A 24256-nucleotide genomic window follows, 5' to 3' on the forward strand; every position below is an offset into this window, starting at 1 on the left:
TATTGTTTTTTCTCAATTAAATAGCCCCAAACATCATAACTCTATAGGGGAATTGCTTCTGCCGTTAGTCATTTTTGTTGTCTTTTAAAAACACCTTTTCCGGCTCTACAGTACCCTTTTTGAGGTGTGGTAAGCAAAACTGTACACAGCATTCCAATTGTGGTTGCATCCTAAATTTGTGAAGAGGCTTTATGATATTGGAATTTTTATTCAATTCCTTTCCTAATGATCCCCAATGTTGAACTTACCTTTTTCACAGCAGCTGCAAACTTGGTCAACATTTTCATTGTCTTATCTACCAGAAACCAAGATCCCTTTCCTGGTTAGTCATCTCCAGCTCAGTCCCCATCAGCATTTATATGTAAAGTTATGTGTGTGTGTGTGTTTTGCTCTAATATGCATCACTTTATACTTCATTGAATGGTATTTGTCATTTTAATTCCCATTCCCCCTACTTTGGAGTGTTCCTTTTAGAACTCTAAAAAAATCCCCTTTTTTATTTAAACAACCCTAAATAATTTGCTGTTGTCTGCAAACTTGGCCACCACTAACTCCAGATCATTCATGCACAAGTTGAAATTTATCCTTGGGGGTAACGCCGGCTGACCCAGAACCACTTTGGAACTGAGGTGAGGCAGGCCGCATCAGCCTGCCTTGTCTTGTTTTCGGAGATTCGACCAAGGCGCTGCACAGCCCTAGCAGTTAGTGGAGCACCTGATTCCTCCAACTGATGCACCCTGTATCCCAACAGCCCTAGCGCTAGGAGCCTTGGCAGTTACGGCCATCATTTTAGAGCAGGCACCAATGAAATCTGCAATTACATGCATGCATCATCCCCTTTTAGTGAGCGGTTCCTTTGCTTTCTGCATCGCCATGCCTGCTATACCTTTACAGTCATCACAGGGGAGGCGGAAGCCTTCCAGGACAGCTATGCTAGCTGCGTCATCAGGCAGCGCTGCCACAGTAACCAGAACCTGAGGGGTATAATGGCACTTCAATGAGGTAGGAGAAAAGGATGCTTTGTATGGGGAAATTGCAAGCTAGGATTTTAAAAGCTCTGCTGTAAGCATCCCCTGCTAAGAAGAGCAAAAATCACTCCAAAAAACTAATGCAAAATACGAAATGGCGGCTGCAGTGAGCGTATCAATCAGCAGTCCAGAGCAGCCATAAAGCCCACTGGCTAGAGTGGTCCCACCCAGTTAGGCAACTCTGTACTGGAAGCTTAATCCCTTAACCACTGCCCCTTAACCACAGACATGTGTCAGACAACACTTTTAGCCATGGTTAGTGTTAGATGACACTGTTAACCACTGTTAAGCATTCCATTAACCATTTTGTGGTTTAGCAGCATAGTTTAGCATGTCGTCTGAACAGGGCCATTGTTTCCTTCACATATTTAGCTTTTTATTGCTATACCACTCCATAGCTTAAACCATCTGAGCAAGTCCCAGAACAGTACTTAAAATGTTTGAGTAGGGTCCAAAGGTGTCCTACCACTGGCAGTCAGCACCACCTGTCCTGGTACCCACGTGGCCCCTACCACCAGTGGTGATGATGTGGCACTTCCAAGGGCAAGCCCCCAAACAACCGGAATTGCTCATTTCTGGAAGGCGTGACCTGCCCCTTCTGGGAATTTACATTTCCTGCTGTTTGGGGGCTTGCCCCCAGAAGCACTCCACCACCGCCACTGGGTGTAGGGACCATGTGCATGCCACCACTAGTGAGGCCAACCAAATACACACTGGGAACCTGCAGAATTGGCTGCCAGGGCTACAGCACTGTTGGATCCTACCAATAAAATACAATAGCATAGTAAAACATAATATTAAGCTTGAGTTTAAAACATAATTAAACCAGAGAGAGAACCAGAGTACATGCCAGCCACAGTGCAAGGATCTAAAAACACACAAAGGGTGCAATCCTATCCTGGCTTGGGAATGCAGGGAGCCCCCCCACCCTGTCTAAGCATGCATAGGAGTGCACCTTAACACAATTTTTAAAACTGATGGACTAGAAAGCCTGGGAAAATAAAATAAAAACTCTTCACCATGCACTAAGAAGACCACAGTGTAGTGGGGAACATTCCAGAACCAACTGCCACCGCTGAAAAGGTCCAGTCAAGCCCAACTTGCCTTAGGCCCCAGTTGCCTCAGTAAACCGGAAAAAGGAGAAGTAGCGGGAAAGGCTTGCAGTGGGTTTTTTTGGTGGTGAGACCTCCAGCTGCCAAAACTTCATTGGCAGCTTGACAACACCACAATTTATAATTGGCCGAATATGAAAGATTAGTTTCAAGCATCCAATGGCTATTCTTGAAATTAAACCATGTTAATTAGCCCTATTCCAAATCATTCAGAGATGGGGGCACCCATCTCTAGTAGAAATGAAGCACTGCCTGATCTTATTCTTAAACAAGGCTAATGACACTAAGGCATATTAATAATTCTTCCTCCTAGATTTAATTCCACCATTTGACTAGAGGATTATAGAGTCAGGCTTTGATGAGCTCTCTGACCTTTTCAATATTAAGAAATTTCAGGAAGTTTGCTTGTTCCCTTTAGAACTGCTTCTTTCCCACAGCCTTGTTAGCCTAATGTCAGATTATGAATATAAAGTTCTGTTTCTATAGGAGATGTAGAGAATGATGTTTGAGATTTGGACTAAACTGCAAGGCAATAAAATGCCTATACAAAGCACAGATGTTTTTTGGGAGGGACTGCAGGTGTGTGTGAAATTGGGAAATGCTGGCAATGGAAATCTAGATCTAGATCCTAGCAATATGTAAAACAGTTTCAGTCCAGATTCATTTGAACAAAGCCATTCACTCTAATCCCAAACCCAGGGTGTTGTAATTACAGATGGGTAAATCTGTCCGTCTTGGTTTCTCATAGATTCTCATTTTTTCCATTTTTCAGTTCATTCCATCCTATTTCTCCATCAGGTGTGTGTGTGTGTGTGTGTGTGTGTTTAAATGAAGTGTGTATGGAAATTGCATTTTTATGCATTCCTCCTAATACATGGATTTTGGTATGAACTTTTGCCTAATATACCATTTTTTGTAGGCACTTCTGTTAAACATATGCATTTTTGCAAGCAGTTTTTCTTTATATAATGCTTTCTGTGCATCTATTTTCCGAATACGTCCATATTCTGTATGCACTTTCAATCTATGCATTTTAATGCATCTTTTGTTCAAAGAACAATTTATTCTGCTTCATATATTAATTTGGAAAGTGTAACTTGTATCAGAATGTGAACTGAACAAAATCCTTACTCATCCCTACTTCTGATATGAACACAGAGCTCATGCAGGATTTTGCCATTAATTTCCATCAAAAGCTACTCCTCTCCACACACATCCTTCTCATGTACAGAGTTCTCTTCACCTTTGAAATTAACAGGAAAACATTTGCTGGGAAGGAAAACTATGTGTACAGTATAACTGACACTTGATAAATACCTGTTCTTTTGAGTGGGAAAAGAGACTGGATAAATCAAGTCATGCAAAGTGTATTTTTCATGCCTTGGTGTTAAATGGGAAGTGGAATGGAGTTGTTCAACTTGCCAATGATGCTGCTTTGCAACAATGTCTGAAGGTAAAGTGCAAGAGAAGAGCTCTATAGAATTAATAATGTATGCAGTTTTGAAGTTGTGTCTCTGAATATAATCTTTTTTCGTCATGATTGTCTCCCTTTTAGATGTATTTACTAGCATTATTCACCAAAGATGGGCTGAGCTTTGCAGACTGAAATGCTGAGTTTGGAATAACTTTAACATTTGGTCTTAACAATGTTTGTGCTTTCTGTAAGCAATTGTACCTGAAAGAAGTGCTAATGTTTTGTCTCCTATTGGAGGATGTTTTGCTGCTTCATCCTGCAATTATTAGCCTTTTGTTATTACACTGTTTATTTGTTTAAAACGGCCTTGAGTATAGATGTTGATGAATATCGCAAATAGTGCCCTTGTGACACCCTCATAAATACTCGCAAGCTGTTTATAATTAATGATGAGACATTTTGATTGACTTCCTGCTTTTGTGACTGTGTAGCAGTCATTCATCAGACAAGGACTATCTTCTGTAATAAACAAAATGATGGCTCAGCATTTTTCCTTTGCATAGAAGCTTGAGAAAGATGCTCATATAAATAGGATGTATTGTAAGTAGAGTGACCTTTACAAAAGCAAATGTAGTTGATTGCAAATGTAGATGAAATTCATAAGAAGGTATGTTGGTCCCTGCTGGGGGAGGGGCAGGCTTGGGCAAAGTGATGTCAGTGTCCCTTTTCTTGAGGGTGGCCACCACCTTCTCTTCCTTTAGAACTAATGGCTGCTGTCCATTTGGACACAATCCATATCACCTCCCAGAGACAGAGAGAGAGAGAAAGAGAGAGAGGCATACAGAACCAGGAAGTGCCAGGAATTCACAGATGTGGGCCCCTTTGGAGCATGGGCCAACACCTAATGCTGGACCCAATGATAACAGTATTTATGCTCTTGTACAAGACTGTTTGAAAGAAAAAGAAATAAGCAATCCCTGAACAATGACACTATATGATGCTAATGGGCTCCATCACACCTACTTTTTTAAATCCAGTTTTCATCAGCGGTTTCCCCCTCCATTTCCTTAGCGAGTCAAGCATTGGGCACTTTCACGTCTGTGCATTGCTGTGCTCTTTCAGCTCATGTATCTTTTCACCTGCAGCACTACTATGCCAGTGAAATCTCCCACCCTGCTTTGCCCCTTCAGAAAGTTTTACGGCCGGAGGAGTGAAGGTTTGTTTTGCTAGTTTCAAAGAGTGGGCAGATGAACAATAATTTTAATTTCTTTTGTAAAGGTGGTCAGGTCCTCTCCTTTCCTGCAAGGTAACCAAAATGCTTACATCTGCATAAGTTTTAAAGATAAAGAGATCAAAATTGGCATGGTGATAGCTCTTAAGGAGGGCTTTCAGCATGCCAAGTATGAATTGTATTGGTTCATCCCTTCATTTTTTATTAATTTGTAAATTTATTTATTTATTTATTTATTTATTTATTACATTTTTATACTGCCCAATAGCCGAAGCTCTCTGGGCGGTTCACAAAAATTAAAACCATAATAAAACAACCATCATGTTAAAAGCACAATTACAAAATACAGTATAAAAAGCACAACCAGGAAAAAACCACGCAGCAAAATTGATATAAGATTAAAATACAGAGTTTGAACAGTAAAATTTAAATTTAAGTTAAGATTAAGTTTTAAAATACTGAGAGAATAAAAAGGTCTTCAGCTGGCGACGAAAGCAGTACAGTGTAGGTGCCAGGCGGACCTCTCTGGGGAGCTCATTCCACAACCGGGGTGCCACAGCGGAGAAAGCCCTCCTTCTAGAAGCCACCTGCCTCACTTCCTTTGGCAGGGCCTCACAGAGAAGGGTCCCTGTAGATGATCTTAAGGTCCGGGCAGGTACATATGGGAGGAGGCGTTCCTTCAAATAACCTGGCCCCAAACCATTTAGGGCTTTAAATGTCAATACCAGCACTTTGAATCAGGCCCGGACCTGGACTGGCAGCCAATGAAGTTGTAAAAGGACTGGCGTAATGTGAACTCGCCGGCCAGTCCCTGTTAGTAAACGGGCTGCCCTGTTTTGTACCAGCTGAAGCTTCCGGACCGTTTTCAAAGGCAGCCCCTCATATAACACATTGCAGTAATCCAAACGAGATGTTATCAGAGCAGGGATAACTGTAGCTAGGCTATCTCTGTCCAGATAAGGGCGTAGTTGGTATATCAACCTAAGTTGATAAAAGGTGCTCTTCCCCTTAAACCACAGCAATACAGGGAGGGAGGAGCACATTTATTTTGCAGGGAGGGGAAATAATCCAGACTTTCCCCGCTCCAAAAAGAAACCAAACATGGAGGGGAAGAGGTGAAATGAGTGCAGGACATGGACGACGTCATATGAGTACCAGGCTGCAAAACTGCATACCATACATGCCGAGTGTGTGATAAATCGCTGGTGTGATGGAGCTCAATATAATAATGTGTAACTTTTAATGCTGTAACTTTTCAAGGCATCTGAGAACACCTCCCCCTCCACCTAGACTTCTGGGTCTATTATGGTTTAAGTAAAACTCATTCCATGTATATTGTCACGTTTCTCAGAAAGCTCCTGCTTTCGATGGGAGACAAATGATGAGGCCTGCTAGGTAATCCACAAAGCTTTTATTAAGCAACAAACATCTCTTCTACCTGAAGAGAGTCTAATCTCTTGGAAATTTACCCCTAGGCAAAACTATGCAAACTAAGTGAGACAATTGTCAGACCAAGGAGAACAGGAAACTCCTTCCCAAATGCCCGTAACTTCAGAGAGCCTGGTGCAGAGGCAGGTTCTGGCACAACCCTAGTCGGTCTGACTTTTCCATGCCTTCCTTCCGCTCTGTGCATTTTAGGTTCCGGTGGACCCTAGCATCAGCTAGCTTGTCGAGGTGCTCTCCTCCAGAAGAAAGCTCACTTCCCACTGAGGGCCTTGCTAGACCAGGGGTTAACGCGGTGTGAGGCCCGTGCTCGCCCCTGTGCATCCAAATGATGCACAGGGGATCCCGGCCTCAGCCAGGGCTTGAGCCGCCCTGGAACCGTGCTAACCAGAACCACTTGTAGCGCGGTTCTTCCTGCGGTCCCGGCCTCAGGTCGGGCTGAGGCCGGGACCACGCGCGTGTGGACCGGTCTGCCGCTTTTCCTGGCTACCGCACTTACGCGTGAGTAGTCAGGAAAAGCAGCAGACGGGCTGCAGTGCCCCCGCCGCCACCGAGTCCCCAGCCACTGTTTCCCGCCCCCCCTGTCCCCAACCTGTGTTTGCCTCTGCCGCCAAGTCCCTGGCCTGTGATGCCCGGAGCTGCCATATCTCCCGGCCGGGCATCACAGGCCGGGGACATGGGGGGCGGGAAACGGAGGCCGGGGACATGGGGGTTGGGAAACGGAGGCCGGGGATATCGGGGGGTGGGAAACGGAGGCCGGGGATATCGGGGGGTGGGAAACGGAGGCTAGGGACATGGGGGGGCGGGAAACGGAGGCTGGGGACATCGGGGGTGGGAAACGGAGGCCGGGGACATGGGGGGGGCGGGAAACAGAGGCTGGGGACATCGGGGGGCGGGAAACGGAGGCCGGGGACATGGGGATGGGAAAAAGAGGCCGGGGACATTGGGGGGCAGGAATCAGAAGCCGGGGACATGAGGGGGAATTGCGGGTGGGAGACATTGTGTGTGGGATAGGACATTGTGGGTTTGGGGCAGGCAGGAGAAGGAGAACGGGGCTGGGGGACATTGGGGGGAATCAGACATCATGGGTGGGGGTGGGTGGGAGAAGGAGAATGGGGCTGGGGGACATTGGGGGGAATCAGACATCATGGGTGGGGGCAGGTGGGAGAAGGAGAATGGGGCTGGGGGACATTGGGGGGAATCAGACATCGCGAGTGGGTGGTGGGTGGGGGAAGGAGAACGGGGTCGGGGGGAGAGAAGGGGACTTTAAAAAAACTACTTACCTTTCCTGGCTCCTGCTGCCTCTTTAAAAATAAAAAAATGGTGGCCGCAACAGCTCTCCTCCAGAGCTTGTAGCGGCTCCCGTCTGAATAAGGGTGAGATCTCACATTATTCCTAACGAGAGATCTCCCCTCCTCTCCTCCGGATTATCAGGTAGGTCTAGAAAGGCCCTGAGTGTGTAGGATTTGGCCTTGAGGAGATAAGCTCTGGAGAGGGCTGACTTCCAGCTGGTGAATCGTCCATGAGAGCTTCCTTCCCCACTGTTACAGGCTGGCTGGTGTCTGGCACCACCTAGGTCCGAATCTGATTCTGATTGATTACCTGAAACACCTTCTTCCAAAACAGGGGCAGTAGGGTTAGACATGACATATATTTTTATTTTGAGGTAAATTCTCTTATCATGACTGGCAAGAGAGAGGATCCTTTCTGCTGAACAGCTCCTCTGGTCAAATCAAACATCCTTCCCTTCACCATCACCCTCTATAGTTATTTCTGAAAAATCATAAGGAAGTCATGGTATAGTGGTGGTAGTGGCGGGTGGGTGATTCCTGACACTGATCTGATACTTCAGACATTGTATACTGTACATAGTACAAAAGAGAACATGACAGGATTTCCCACCATCCTATATCAATTCCAAAGCAGCACTGTGAAAAGATGCACAAATTAAATAATATCAAGCACATTTTAAAGAACAGAACATTTTAAAGTTGTCTCAAGGTTGATTGCAATTTGTTACCTACTTATGAAACTTTAGGATCGTGCACTCCTGGAATTAAGACTTTCAGACTGCATAATGCTTGGCGAACTTGCACATATCAAAGCTACAGAAAAATAAGGGTCACTGTGTACAGTAAGTCTCCATGGATATTCCAGCAATGCACATGTGGGGAAGTGATGCCCAGGTATAAAACCCATCACCTATGAAGTAGCTTGAAGATTTGGTTGAAAACAGAATTGCAGACTAATAATATTATGTTATTACTGTCCGTTATTTTTTTAAAAAATGGTTCAAAATGCAAGATACATGTAAAAACAAAACTTAGTGTTGTGCCGAATCCTGCCCCCTATTTTTGTGAACCTTTTCTCTCCCTGCGAAAGAGGCATTGTTTTTTCTGCCCCTTTCACGGGGAAGTGGAGAATTTCAGAGAATTTTCTACTTGGGGAGGGGAGCAGCATTTCCACGTACCTTTTAAAATTGTAGCAGGGTGCTTAGGGGTCTACTTTACCATTTTTCTTAAAGCCCTGGCACTTGGAAGAGTCCAGCAGTACTTCCTGAATGCATATTGGAGACCATGTGACCTCATCTTCTCCAATAGGCATTCAGGAAGAACTCCTGTCTTCCTTTTCATATGGTCACCCAATAATTGTGTGGGCGGGTAGGGAGGGGGGTGGCGATGGTTGCCTGCTTCAGGAAGTGCACTAATAGTGAGAAGGTGGACTCACTGAGGGAGGGCACCCATTGAAGGTGTCTTGCCCAAGGGCCCTCAAAACCTGGAGCTGGCACTGAATCCACTTCCCCCACCATTGTCCACAGTGTGGGTTCCATATTCCTTCTAAATTTGTCTCGTCCTTCATTTTTGCTATTTGTAAGCCATCTCTGGGCTAATGCTAGAATTATGTTTTTCACATGGTGATTGGCTTAGGGAATTGGATGTATTTTAATTTTTGGATATTTTAGCTTGAGAAAGTGCCACTGACTTTTCATGATCCTTAATGTGCCCTGGCCTTCCTGTCATCCCACATTTTAGTTATGCAGGTTGTGTCTTGCCAGTGCTAATATTGTATTTGCAACCTGCTGCTGACATAAATCAGGGAGAAGGGAAACATCAACAGCAAGTCAAAACCCAGTGCTTGGATTATATTGCTAATGCATTTGAAGGGGCCTTTGTTATAAAAAGCCTTTCTAGCAATTGCACTGATAGGAGGTAATATGTATGGCTTTAATGTGGGTATAAAAGCACAGTTGGTGGGACTGCGGCCACATTCACATAACATCTTCTGGGGGGAAAAGAACACCCTTTATGGAAAGCCACTGTTAAGACTGGAACTATCAAAGGCACTTCAGTGTAAACCATATGAAAACATCCACAGTGAACATGAATGGGCTCAAGACCTATAGCTGCGTTGAAATGCCTGTCAAAAGTCCATGCTTCTGAGGCTTACACAACTCTCTGGCAGACACTTAAAATCACTGCATGAATTAGTTCCCTTCCCTTGTCAGGTATATGTTGGTCCCATCACACAGAATCCTGCTTTTAGGATGCCATTGCTAACCCACATATTGGGAGATTAGCAGTGGTTTAAGAAAAGCTGAACATAAGGTCAGCTCAACATGGACAGAAAGCTAAAGGAAAAACAATAATTCAAGCAGATTTCCAGTGGCTTACACACTGTCAGGATTGAGCCATAGGAAACCGTTATAGGGGAGCCAGGATCTGGAACCAGGAGCCAAGAGTTGTGCCAGGGAATCAGAGCCAAGGGCCAAGGCCAAGAATCAAAGTTGAGGAACAGACTGAAACACTCTAGAGTCCAGAAAACCCTTGTTGCTCAGGCAACAGCCCTATTCAGATGTTCAAAAATAGCCTTCCAAAATACATGAGCAGGAAATGAACTGCACTGCACAGCCTCACTCCCAACATTGCATATACTACCTAAGTCCCTCTGTAACACTCAAACATATGGTACGGAAGTCTGTAGAATGGAGCCTTATTTGTGTACAGCCTCCATACGGTCTGGAACCCCAATCGTGTGGTGTACTAGATCATATGGAGGCCTACACCCAGACAGCTGATACAGATGTTCACACCAAGTGTACAAAAATTGTGAGCAGCCCATGTAATGTGCTATATAGGATTAAAATGTCTGACCAAACAGGATGTCTTTTATATCCTTTCCTGTCTGGAAGAATCTAATGGTCCAGCCTGGGTGGCCAAAGCCAGTTAAGAATTGATAACACTTCACTACCCAGGGAGATGCTCAAAACCACTGTATTATGGCTCACCATATGGGGCAGCTTCATATACCTGATGGTCGTTGAATTAGTCACGTATTTAATTCTTGACTATCCAGTGTATTTACTGCACATCCATATATGAGCATCGTAATATCTGAAAAGGACTCATGTGCCTATAAACATGTGCTGAGCATGTCACATGTCAACAGGGAGCATGGAGAAGCTGGAAGTACACTGCTGTGTGCAGTGATCTTTATTGAAACCAACAGGAGTCTTTCATTTCAGTTATCTCTGAATCTGCAGTTTTGCAAACACATTTTTCTCAGGCCATTTGTTGGTCATAGAAGGGGTTCAATGTTACTGATACAGTTTCTTGAACTAGCAGTCTGCTATATAACCCTGCCTCATAAAGGGTCAGATTGAACATATAGCACAATCTTTCCTGGATAGTTTTACTTCAGGCTTTGGGTCTGCAGATTTTCACATTTGGATGTGAAATAAATGCCCATTGCCATATATATATATATATATATATATATATATATATATATATATATATAAACACTGAGCATGCGAGTGAGAAGGGGTTTACCCTAGCATTTTACTTGACATGCTATTTGCCTATGCAGAGTGAGTCTCCCCCCCCCCCCCAACATGGGATACCATTCAACCATGACCCCTGCGGGTGTCAAGGGTATCCATGGTCAGGCACCTGCCAAGAATCCACATTCCAGCATGGGCCCACTGGCAAGAGCCCACAGGATTTCCTCCTCTTTTTCAACTTGCAACTTGCTTGTTCTCCTGTTTCTCACTCTGGCCCAGACAATGGCAGTGGCAAGAAGGAAGGAGTAGCAGTAGATGCCATTGCCTGCTTCCTCACTGGCTCTCTGTCTGTCAAGCAAGTAAGTGGTATCAATGATGAGAGTAAGGATGGGGAGCAATTGCAGCTGTTGACAATGGTGGTGAGAAGATGGACGCACTGAGGGAGTGGGCTTCTCGAGGAGGTCTTCCCCAGGGGCTCTCAAAAACCTGGAGATGGCACTGATTCCACTCCCCCCCTCATTCTTCTAGTATCATCATTGTCCAGAGTGTGGATTCCACACTCCTCGGTCAATGGCTCTCTGCAAGTGGTAGCAGTGATGGGGATGAGAAGCAATAGCAGCTGGTGACAATGGCAGTGAGAAGGTAGATTCACTGTGGGAGGGGGACCATCGAGCGTGCATTGTAGCCATCACTGAGCTTTATCATTTGATTCTGGCATAATGTATAAACTAGGCTTCACTCAGTTTGGTACATGGAGAGCCCTGAAGATTTTCAGCAGGCAAAGAAGATCCGCATTTGTTTGATTCACAGTGGGGACATTTGTTTATCTAGCTGTACCAAGGCTCAATTGTTGTTATCCACAGATTAGGGAAACATTGCTTTGCAGAATAGCTGTTTTGACAGCACTCTTTAACTTCTTACAAATCTATTTTTATAAGATTCTCTGTGTGTGTGTGTGTGTGTGTGTGTGTGTGTGTGTGTGAGAGAGAGAGAGAGAGAGAGAGAGAGAGAGAGAGAGAGAGAGAGAGAGAGTACAAATTATTATCATTTTAAAGCATTTGTTTGTGTAATATCCTCAAGCATGCTGCGTTACAGAGAATTATCCAGTCTTTATAGAACAGAATATTAAATACACAGCTTCTTTAATTCATTAATATCCATTGGTGCCCAAGGCAGAGTGACTCTAGGGACAGAAACAAGCATATGAGTAGCTCATGCTTGTCATCTCTTTGAGGAATGAAAGCTTATATCGGTTTGCTAAACAATGAACAATTAATTTCTGTCCAGAGTACTAAATTCTATTTGAGATGAATAAGAAGTTTTCACAGGGCTGACTAGACTTAGAGACTAGACTATACATCCAGTAGCAGAAAGACACCTCTGGTAAAAGTTGTATTAAAAAGAGAAAGCAATTCTACTTAATCAATAGATGAAATCAAGGTTCATTATGTTCCATCAATTTGCAGCATGGCTTTAAGAAACAGAATTAATTAAGATTCCAGTCCCGAAGATTTTGCCTAGTCTTCCTATGGAGGTAGTGACAATGTTTTCCTTCAGTTCTGCAATTCCTTCGGAGTCCAAGCTCCGTGGAAAAAATCTTATTTGAGAGTGTAAGGACTATATAATTGCTATATGCACCAGGGGCCTGGTCCTTCCCTGAATGGCTAGAGCAGAGGTGGGGAACTTGTGGCTCTCCAGGTAGTGCTGGACTGCAACTCCCATTAGCCCTAGCCAGCAAAGCCAAAGGTGAGGAATGATGGTAGCTGCAGTCCAACCACACCTGGGGACCAGAGATTCCCCATCCCTGGACTTGAGGAATCACCTCAGAGCACAATAGAGCCATTCCCCTCCCCCTTTATACTTTACAATTGTTTTTATGTTATTTCTGTGAGCTGACTTGAAAGGGCTTTTCTGCCCTAAAGGGCAGCATAAAAATATCAAGACAAACAAACAAACATCTTACCAAGCACGGACAAGAGTGTGTTCACACAGACAGAGAACCAGGAAGGTGCAGATGTTATGAGATGGGCATTTGCCAATTGGACAGTATACAATTCCAACCAATAAATAAATGAATAAATATTCTTGTCTCACTCATACCCACTGATGGAAAAGGGGCTTATGACTGATCCAAATGTTAGCAAAGAAGCATATTCATCTCCAAAATCATGTGTTATGGAGCTTAAAGGTGGTGGTTGTTTTTTAAACTCATCCTATTCATCCTTTTCTCTGCCACTGTCTGTTTGTAGTTCTGCTGATAGCAGCAAGTACCCTGCCTGAGTTATTTCTTAACTTGTACACACAGGCTGTCAGAGTGTGAGCCTGGCAATGCCATATACACCCAGCTTTGACTGTGTGATGCTTCCTGCCCTCACTCTGATTATATCTGGGGGGGGAGGGAGGGGGAGGACAGAGTACAACAGTACTGGAAAACATGATTGCTGCTACTGCCAAGACTACTGGAAAATGGAGCAAACTTCTCTCCACCCCCAAAGTGCAAAAATTGTCCTCACAACAAGTTTGGCCTCTAGAAACAGTGTTGAGGTGGAGGCATTTTCATGGAGCTTTACATGCTATGGCAGACTTACAACTTCCCTCTTCCTCAATAATGTTGTGAGCCAGGCCCCTTAATCCAAGGAAGTTCAAAGCCTGAGCTCACCTCATAGAAAATAATAATAATAATAATAATAATAATAATAATAATAATAATAATAATAATAATTTCTTACCCGCCTCTCCCTCTGGATCGAGGCGGGGTACAACACAAATACAAAATACCATAAAATACATATAATTGATTAAAAACATATAAAACTAATACATTATTAAAAGGCATCTTAAAATTCAACTGGGTAGGCCTGCCAGAAGAGATCAGTCTTTATGGCTTTCTTAAATTCCGGAAGACTGTTAAGTTGACGAATCTCTCCTGGCAGGCCATTCCACAGTCTGGGAGTAGCAGAAGAGAAGGTCCTCTGGGTAATGGTTGTCAGACTAGTTTTTGCTGACTGGAGTAAATTCTTCCCAGAGGACCTGAAGTATGCGGGGTGGATTGTACAGGATTGTACAGCGATCTAGCAGGCAACTTGGACCCAAACCATGTAGGGCTTTAAAGGTAATAACCAACACTTTATATTTTGCCTGGAAACTAATTAGTTTTCCCAGTGTTCCGAATTCCCACTGTTTACAGCTGCCCCATCTCTTTCTTGTTACCTGGCACCTGCAGCAATGCTAAGGTTTCTGTGCAAAGCCCTCATTCCTCTTTCCTTTCCTGGCACCTAGAACAGCACCAGTCAAGGTTTAAAGCAACTTAGGGAATATAGTTCTCTAGGGTTCCTGACCCCATAATACAGATGTCATGCCCAGGAAAACTACATCTCCTAGTCTCTTGGCTCTCTCTGCATCCAAGCCACAAGGACCCTGGACAATGGGGTTTCCGAGTTGTTTGATACTCATGTTTCCAAGATAAAGGAAATACATTGGAGACCCTTTTCCTGAAATGTCCCATGAAGTTGTTCATGTTACGATATGGGCTGTGATGCCAGAAAACATTCCTAAAGCTGCTGTATTGTGTTCCTGTATCTGCTTCCCCCTCTTGTTCTTGGTGTGTGCGCATGTGTGTAAGCGCACAAATATCCCTCACTCTAAATAAAATTTTGTTCAAGCTCTTGATTCCTCTTGTGTGGAGCCTAAATATAACACTCTTCTGCATCAGTGCCATCAAATTCACAGGATTTTCCACTGCTTTGCTTAAACATCTAAATGGCATGGAATGGGATGCTAAGTAACCCAGCGCATGCACATGCACACAGAAGGAAAATGCACAGGTGCATTGTAGCGCTGTGTGGAATGTGCACAAATTAGAAACACATACCACTCTGTGGCTTCCTCCTCCTCCCACCTGGCCCATGGAAAACCCCTGCAGACACATGTGCGAAAGGATGGTTTTCCCCATTTTTATTATGAAAGGTTGGTATTGGCAGGACAGTTAATCTCCCATGTAGGTTTGATAATTGCTTTCTTTCTGCTACTAGTTTATAGACAGTGTAGATTCTATTCTTTTGCTACCCTGTTTTAAATAATGTTGTAAATGTTCCCTTTTATGTTTCCCAACTGGCATGATGCTTCTAATTTTAAACAGCATAATTAGGCACAGCTATTTTTTTTAATTGTACAATATTTAAAACCAAGGCGTAGGAGAGCTACCATAAAAGCTCCCTTTTCTGTGTCCTAAATGTAGTGATAATGAGGAGCGCAATCCAGCAGATCATTCTTTTGTGCCTGCCTCAATCAAATGAAGGAAGCTGTGTAGGAGACTAGGCTGCAGTGCTCTTGACCAGTTCCTATTCATTTCAATGAGATGTGCCAGATTATGCCATCTCTCGATTAGAGGGATGGCCCAAAGCTGTAATTTCAAGAGCCATATAAAATATTCACTTGACTGAGAGCTGTGAGACACACTTTATTAAACACACAACCATTTCTCATCACTGCTCTCCACAAACAATGCTGCCAGCTTTAGCTTCAAATCCCCGGATCCCTCAGGACTAAGAGTATAGCTGGTTATTTTGAGGCATGAAAGACAAATGTTTTTATAATACATGGCTTTGAGGCAATTTAAATGAATCTGTTCAAGAGAAGGACTTTGACCCTAGTTGCGGTTCTTGCCCCATTCCTTAAATCACTTTGCCTCTGTTCTGAAATTAAAATAGAAACCTTGTTCGTATGTACAGCTGTATCCAACCGCTCCCTGAGAAACTCCCTGAGAAACTTTTTCTAAACATTTTGGCTTCCTTTGAACTTCCTCCAAATCTCTGAATTTGCTTTAAATTTCAGTTCAGGTGAAATCAGGTGAAAACCCAAGGCTGTGCAATTTTTCTAATCTTGTCAGAACTTGTTTTGCTTTTCTCAATTTTTAAAAAACATATTTTACTTTAATAGACCCCCATTATAATTGACTACAGATTTTACCGCAGGTGATATTTTAGTTGCAACTGTAATGGTTGTCTGGCAATATTCAGCTTTGTGGTTCACACACTGAGCAGGCCTGCTTTAGGACATTCATCTGGTAGCATTACTGGTTATTTCAGGAACAATATCCTCAGCAGGTGATCCTAAGTTAAGAGTGTGTGGTGAATGAAGTGGTCATATGACAGTCTCCTGGGAATACTGAGCCCCTAATAACACTTTATGTGAATATGTGAGGTGCCATTGAGCCATATTCTCTCCAAGTTTGCCCTGCCAACATATACCAAAAACATGTGTGATCTGGAGCATCATCAGACGAGCATTTTATCACAATCATTACTGGCAACTCACAGATGTTTGTGGGTACTTTCGATGACATCATCTGTCTCCCATGCGACTCCCACTCTTTCTGGTCTTTTTTCCATGACAAAAAAAGACCTGGAAAACCAGACTTTTTGGGGTTGAAGCAAAACATGCTGCCATTTCCTGCTGTGTGCAGGAAACGCAGTGCAATAAAAACACCCACTGAATGGGCCATGTGGTCATTGTTTACTTCCTCTTTCTTCCCAATGTGAAGAAAGAGGAAGTATGGTGGGACAGAAGGGGGGATTTCCCCCCTGTCTGATGATGCTCATAATGTTGTCATGTGGATTAACTCTGGGCTTTTTGGTTATCTGAATGTTTAAGATATTTCACAGGCTAATTGGTAAAACTGTGCTGTATATTCATAAATGGATGTATTTGACTGGCAGTCTTTGCCTTCAGGAAAAATAGAAAACCTTGCCACTGGGTGACATTAGCATTTATAATTTTATTTTATTTTATTTTCCTCTTATCTACTAGTGAACCAACATATTAGTATGGATATTATTAATACAACTTCTGTTTACTTATACAAGAAATTACACTTGTAATTCCCAATGTAAACACATGCAAACTCCCTCTGGAAGAGATAATTTACATCTACAAGTGTTTTACTGAGTTTTGTTGACAAAGTGCCAAAAAAATCCAGAGCTTCCCTCTTATTCTTCTACAGTGATAGGAAATAAGCTGTCAGGATAGTGATCACCTTTGGCATTCCCATAGCACCTTTCTTCCAATAATCTCCAAGTGTGTTTCAAGTATTTATTAATTGGGCCTCACAACACCCTGGAGAGTTAATTACAAAGTATCAAGCATAGTTTCAAACTGTTTTGGTTGTAGTAATTCCATAATATTTCTTGGGGGAAATAAACTGTGCTAGCTTCCATCACTGTGACCTTTCTTCTGTCCTCTCTTACTTATAAGATAATTAATTAGTTAAGAAAGTGCTTTTCGATAGTTTTAAAGAGAAGGCGAGAAAACAGCTTCTTTACTGTTAAATTAATTCCCTACCATTGCAGTAAAACAGTATCGAATTTTAAGATGTCTGGCTGTTATTTTAATAATGTATTAGTTTTTATATGTTTTAATCAGTTTTATTATTTTATAATATTTTGTGTTCTATGTTGTTCCCTGCCTTGATCTAGGGTAATAAATAATTTATTATTATTATTATTATTATTATTATTATTATTATTATTATTTATATTCACTGAACTTTCAGTCATTCAAAAGGCTTGAATGTATTAATTTCTTCAAAGTTCGAGAGGTCTTATATTTCTCAGTCTTCCTCTCTTACTGTCACAAATTAAATGTTTGTGGAAAAAAATACATTTGTAAAAATGTATCTAAGGCTGTTGGATTGGGGATGTCTTTGTTGAGACAGTTTAGAGCCCAACTAATACATCACACCTTAACTTCTTGGCATTTAATGATTTCAGGCCTTAAAGATTCTGGAGTACAATATAGGATGTAGAAGACCTATGGGCAATGCATAATAGCTTATGGTATTTTTCCAGTTGCTAGTTACCTGCATTTTACCTACTTCTCCTTAAAACATTAAAGTGGTGCAACATATAAATAATGATATTGGTGAAAATGATGGGGAGACACAAAGAGTTTGAGATATGCATGCTCATTTCCTTCTGTGTTCCTTGTAAAGGGTTTCTCTTCCAGTACACTCACAGGAATTTTTGTTTTTGTTTATAAAGCAACCTGGCTTGAACGTGTTCCAAGAGGCTAATTTTCATGCAAGTAGGAAAGTCAGACTAGGCAATGTATTAGCAAACAAGCACAGGTAGTTCTTTTTAGTACAAATTTGCATTTTCAGGTGGGCAATGGGCACAACTAAATATTTTAATACATTTTGAAAATGGATAGTAAGTCAGTTTGGGAGAGGGACTTCATAGGCACATCTGTGCCTTTAAAAAACAAAACACCTTCCCAAAATTACATAGTTTCATCCTTTCCATAAATTGAAAGAACAAAGGGAAGACATTGTGAAGTATCCCAGACAGTCTGCACATTTTCCTTTGTAAAACAACTGACATGATATTAAGAAATAAGAGCAAATTTCTTTTTTGGGGAAACTCAAAATTCAAGGTCAATTGTTCTTGAAATAAATGGAGTATTGTCCGTTTCTAACAGCCTTTATAATGTTTAGAGAACAGTATGCCCTAATCACAGATAATATTGTGTTCTTGGATATTTTTCACTATAGTAAAAATGTATTGTTCTACAGATAGAACAATATGCTCAGTGTCTCTTCCTTTCAGGGAGATATTTTAAAATGATTCAATTTTAGCTGTAGGTACAATAGAGTGGGAACAAATAATTTGGATCACAGAAATTGACAGCCCCCTTTCAAACCACAAAGCGTCTTGGGCAAAGGCACCAGCACATATGTGGCAAGTGACAAAGGGCAGGAATGTATTGGGATGTACATGTGACTGTTGAACCACAGGGCTCTGAGACTTATCAGTCAACAGAGTGAATACTCAGACCTGTGAGATATTATGCATGCCAAGTCAGAGTTGCCCCCTCATTTCAGGTTGATTCTGCATCTCTAGCTTCTGTAGCATTTTCTGTACCTGAAGATCAAGCTGGCTATAGTCCTGTAGCAGTGAAGGGGTCATCAGCCTGAGCGCTGGCTAGCAGAGAGGAAGTTGGGATAGAGAGTGAGCGGCCAGCAGTACAAGAGCTAACAGTTTGGCCCCCATTGGGCTGCACCACCACTGCAGGGGTTAACACTATATATCTTCTGTCCCTCTCCCTGTTTTCCCCAGCTCTCTCAATCTTGTGCCATCAGCAGTAGCTGCTGGCAGCATATAATATTGCAGTGGCAGTACTCATTATAGAAACTTAAGAGGCTTCAAGTATCAGCCTGCTTCATCTCAGAATTCAGATCCAGAGCTGAAGCAGTGCACAGCCCCACCTACAATTGAATTCAGCCACTTGTATCAGGTCGCATCATTTGGGGGGAAGATACACGCAATGTGGTGGGGATGTCCTCTCAACATTGTCATTAGCTGATATATCCCTATATTTAGTTGCGTTGCTATGTTGCTTCAGTGCTCGAGACCAGGAAGAATATGTCCCCATTAGCAACTTTAACAGCACAAGCTGTGCATTGGAGGCACATTGTTTACCACATTGGCAGTAGTATTTCATCCTGGGAAAATAGCCAAAGCTGGTGACTATGTCACCTGGTGCAAACAAGCAGCCTTTAGTCTGACATGGCATTGCTCTTCTTACTATATTCACGGCATCTACTTTTGGTCCAAATCCCAGACATCAATTGCTCCTCACTAAGAGTTAAGCAAAGCTACAGAGACTGGCGGGCAAGTTCTATGACAGTGCCAATCCTTAGGGGGAAAAGAAGATGAATTTTACATTGAACACTAAGTCATCTGGGAGGAAGTTGTGGGGTTTTTTGGTCTCCAATGTCTCACTATAAGTTAAACTGAGAGTCTAGTGGGATAGCTAACAAAGCCTGTAATAAAAGTCTTTGCTGATTTGGCTAAGAAGCTCCCCAGAGGCTCTTAGTTTAAACAAACTCTCAGGGATTCAGCTCCTTTTTGCCTTGGGTGTGTCACTGGGCATGGGCACTGATTTCTGTAACCATAAAAAAATTCCCAGGCTTTGGGTAATTTCCTACTCAGCTCTGTGTGAACAGTGATTGGGGTCCACTATTTGGATTAGATTTTAAACCTGATTTATACTGTACAATGAGTTATTAATCTATTTAGAAAGACACCAAGACATTTCTAGAGAGTTCTCTATAAAAGCTCATAGTTAGGTCCCGAACAGACATTACTTTAAATTATTGTCTAAGTAATCATAGAATCATAAAATAGTAGAGTTGGAAGGGGCCTATAAGGCCATCACACCCAATCTCCTGCTCAGTGCAGGAATCCACCTTAAGGCATACCTGACAGATGGTTGTCCAGCTGCCTCTTGAATGCCTCTAGTATGGGAGAGTCCACAACCTCCCTAGGTAACTGGTTCCATTGTAGCTATGGAATAGCTATGTCTTTTGTTCATTTTTTCTCTACAGTAGTTGCAGAGGGACTGATCGAAATCCTAAAAGACCCCTACACCCTACAATAAGTAGGATCCCAATCCAAATTGGGCTTCCTGTGCGTACTCTACAGTAAAAAGAGAAAAAAAAGAAAGAAATAGGTGCTAGGCACACATTTAAATTAATGTCTGTTTTGGTCCTTTGACTGAAATCCTATACTCACTTACCTGGAAGTAAGCCCAATTGAAAGAAATTGGATTTACTTCTGAGTAGACATTGAGTTGAACAGATTGAATGGTCAGTGATCTATTTTTAATCACACTGAGACAAGTTACGCATGATTATTCTAAAGGCATGGCCACGGGCTTAGAGGAGAATTTAATGAATGAGAGAAGGTATAAGTGCAAAAGATTGAGGGGCATGATAAGTAGGAAAGGGGTGAAAGTAAAACATACTTGATAATTTTTCTTTTTCTTTTAAAGATACTCTTTATTAATTCTCCGTGGAGCAATCCAACCCAGATTTTTTGCTTTGCTTTTCAAATGTAAGTCTAGTATTGCTAGGGAGGGGAAATGGCTCAGAAATTCTCAAAAGGCCCTAATCAAATAAACTATTAATATGGCTACCTTGAATTTTAAATTGTTCATGTGCAAAGAAAATATTAGCCAAACTGTTATTTTTAACAGACTAAGAAATTACATAAATATATAGTGACAAAATTGTTGCTATTTACATTTGGAAAAAGCCACTGTGTGGCAACATCCATTTCAGTATTTTCCTCCACAAAGACTTCCAAGTAATTTCTGCTCTGAAACACACTACTTCATAGAAATGGAGCAATCTAAAATACCAGCATCTGGTAGCTCTGTACATCACAGGAGACTTAAAGCCACAAAACCATTGAAAAGAAAAGAAAGGCTGCCTGTGATCACCTGTGTGATCAAAACAGGATGTGCTCTCCATCCCCACCCACTCTCTCGCTCTGAGTTTTTAACAAGGAGAGTATGTTAAATGTTGACAGGATCATTCACTTCAAAGTGCAGATATATTGTTCCCACTCTCTTAACCATGTTTGGAGGACTTACTGATTGTGAGCTCCATCCGACAAGCGTTTTATTGCACTCTCATTACTGGGCACTCACGGAGTTTCCTCAGGTCCCTCACGTGATGCCGTCTGCCTCCCATGAGCCTTCTGGCCTTCCTTTTATGACAACCCCCCCCCTCATTAAGTCTGTTTTTTTAAAAAAAACTCGGAATCGCTGCTCTCTCTTGCTGTGTGCAGGAGAAGCAGCGCCATTAGAACAGCAGATTCAATGGGCCTGTGCTCCTTGTGTACTTCCTCTTTTGAAAAGAGGAAGGAACTGAGGAAGGAAAACACTGGCAGAGAAGCAAAGGTAGGGAGTATGTTAACCCCTGGTGTGATGGAACTTTGTATAAAGCTGCATTTATATCCCTTTCCTCCAAAGTCTTCAAATTGGCATGTATAGTTCCTTTCCCACCCACCCCATTTTATACATGGGATCATGTCCCACACTTATTCCTCCCTTTCCACCTCCCCTCTCCCATGCAAATAATCTTGTTTGGAATAGGAGAGTCATGGGCATTTCAACAGCACCTCAATTTGATTGGTTGTATTCAAAAGAAACACAGTTGAGCCAAAAGGAAACCCTCCCAGCATCAAACTACATGTTACATTAATATTCAGCATGCAGCTGGTCCCCTTTATGTATTTATTTTTGTTCTTTTTTCTTTTCTTTTTCATTTTAAAAACAAAACTTGAAAGTTAGCGGCTGGGTTCGGACAACACAATAAGCAGGGTGTGTGTGGGGGTGTAGAGTCAATCGTCCATTGCATTGCTTATTTTGTTGTCTGGGGGGTGGGGACACACACAACTCATGGTGCACCTATTTCTGGAATTAAGCAATGGAGAAAAATAACGGGCTGCTCCATTGCATATACGGAGACCCGTTGGTTATTATGTCGTGTGGCAGGCTCGTGTTGCGTGCGTTATTTCAGAAGGACATTATTTCAGAAGGACATAGAGTCCTCTGGCAGGAGCGGCTGAAAGCACCCCAGCCGCTCCTCTACAGCTGGCAGGACTTGCATTGGCTAATGGGATAGCCCTGGGAGGAGGGAGGGCAAAGCAATGGCCAGCTGGAATGTCAGTCAAGTGCAGTGTCAACTATTCACAGAACCTCATCTGTGCAACGGCAGCAGGGCAACATGTTGTGTGGGGAGTAGCTGTGCAATAACACACAGTCAGTTGACTACTCCCCCCTCTGTTCTACTTTTAACTTCTGCAAACTGGAGGAAGGAAATGTCTAGGGGGAAGAAGGCTTAAAACGCCCCTCCCTGCATGCAGTTGGTCCTGATTTGGATGCAGAGGGGCATGTGCTTACTTTCAAGAGGATCAGCAGCTGCACACTACAGAATTAACAGGATCACTGTGTTGCTTGACCTTTAGAACCAGTTTGCAGGAAGGGAAATAAGCCATAGTGGTCTGTTAACCCCACCAAGCATATTGGGGGAAAGAAGCCACCATGGCTTTTTTCCTTCACTGCAATTGTGCGAACTGGCCCTTACGCTGCATCTGGAGCAGGAAGGATAGAAAGCAGAGACAGTGGGATAAGAGGAAGATGCAAGTCCTGAGCAATTATGGCTGCTGGCGCATACAGTGGTACAACTGCAGGATTCCAGTGGTGAAGCTGGTAAGGCCCAGGAGCAACTTGCTGTGCAGGAGGAGGGTTGGCCACAAACCCTCTTGCAAGAGCAAGAGAATAGGTCAAGGGCACAAATGAGCAGACCACCACACAAGAGCTACCCCACCAGACAACAGAGGAAATATTGATGATGATGATGATGATGATGATGATGATGATGATGATTTCTTACCTGCCTCTTCCTTTGGATCGAGGTGGGGAACAATATTAGTACAAGAATACAATATAAATCAAATACATAAAATTAATTAAAAGAGCATATAAAACCAATACAATATCAAAAAAACAAAGACATCTTAAAATTCTTGGTTTAAAATTCATCTGGGTGGGCCTGCTGGAAGAGGCTAGTCTTTATAGCTGTCTTAAACTTGGAGAGAGAGAGTTAAGTAGACAAATCTTCTCTGGCAGGCCATTCCACAGTCTGAGTGTGGCAGAAGGAAGCTCCTCTGGCTAACAGTTGTCAGCCTAATTTTGGCTGACTGAAGTGAGTTCTCCCCAGAGGACCTGAGTGTATGGGGTGGATTTTATGGGAAAGGCGATCCTGCAGGTAGCCTGGACCCAAATCATGTAAGGCTTTAAAGGTAATGATCAACATTTTGAACTTCACCTGGAAACTAATTGGCAGCCAGTGGAGTGATTTTATTGTTGGGGTAATAAGGTCACCCCTAGATGTACTGGTGACCAACCTGGCTGCCATATTTTGAACTAATTGAAGTTTCAGAACTAGGTGCAAAGGTAGCCCTATATACAGCACATTGCAGAAGTCCATCCTCAAGGTTACCAGCGTGTGCACTACCTTCTTTAGGTATTCCAACTCTAGGAAAGGGTGCAGCTGACGCAACAGCCAAAGCTGATAGTAGGCACTCCTGGCCATCACATCTATCTGGGCTGTCATTTGGAGCACCAGATCCAGGAGCATACCCAAGCTGTGAACACAGTCTTTTAGGGGGAGTGTAGCCCCCATCCAGATGTGGTGGAGGTCACACAGAGTGGCTGGTGATGAAAGAAGTTCATTCTTCCCTATCTGTTTCTGTGCATTGGCACTCCCAGCTGTAGCAAAGGCAATCCAGACAACACCTTCTGAAGTCTCCCAGTGGGTATGTCTTTTCTTATCCACTCTTTTTGTATCTACTCACACATGTTCATCGGGGAATCTGATTAGCATTGACCATGGTTGGTGCT

The sequence above is a fragment of the Elgaria multicarinata genome, chromosome 2 (genome assembly GCF_023053635.1).
Source record: "Elgaria multicarinata webbii isolate HBS135686 ecotype San Diego chromosome 2, rElgMul1.1.pri, whole genome shotgun sequence".
NCBI lineage: Eukaryota > Metazoa > Chordata > Lepidosauria > Squamata > Anguidae > Elgaria > Elgaria multicarinata.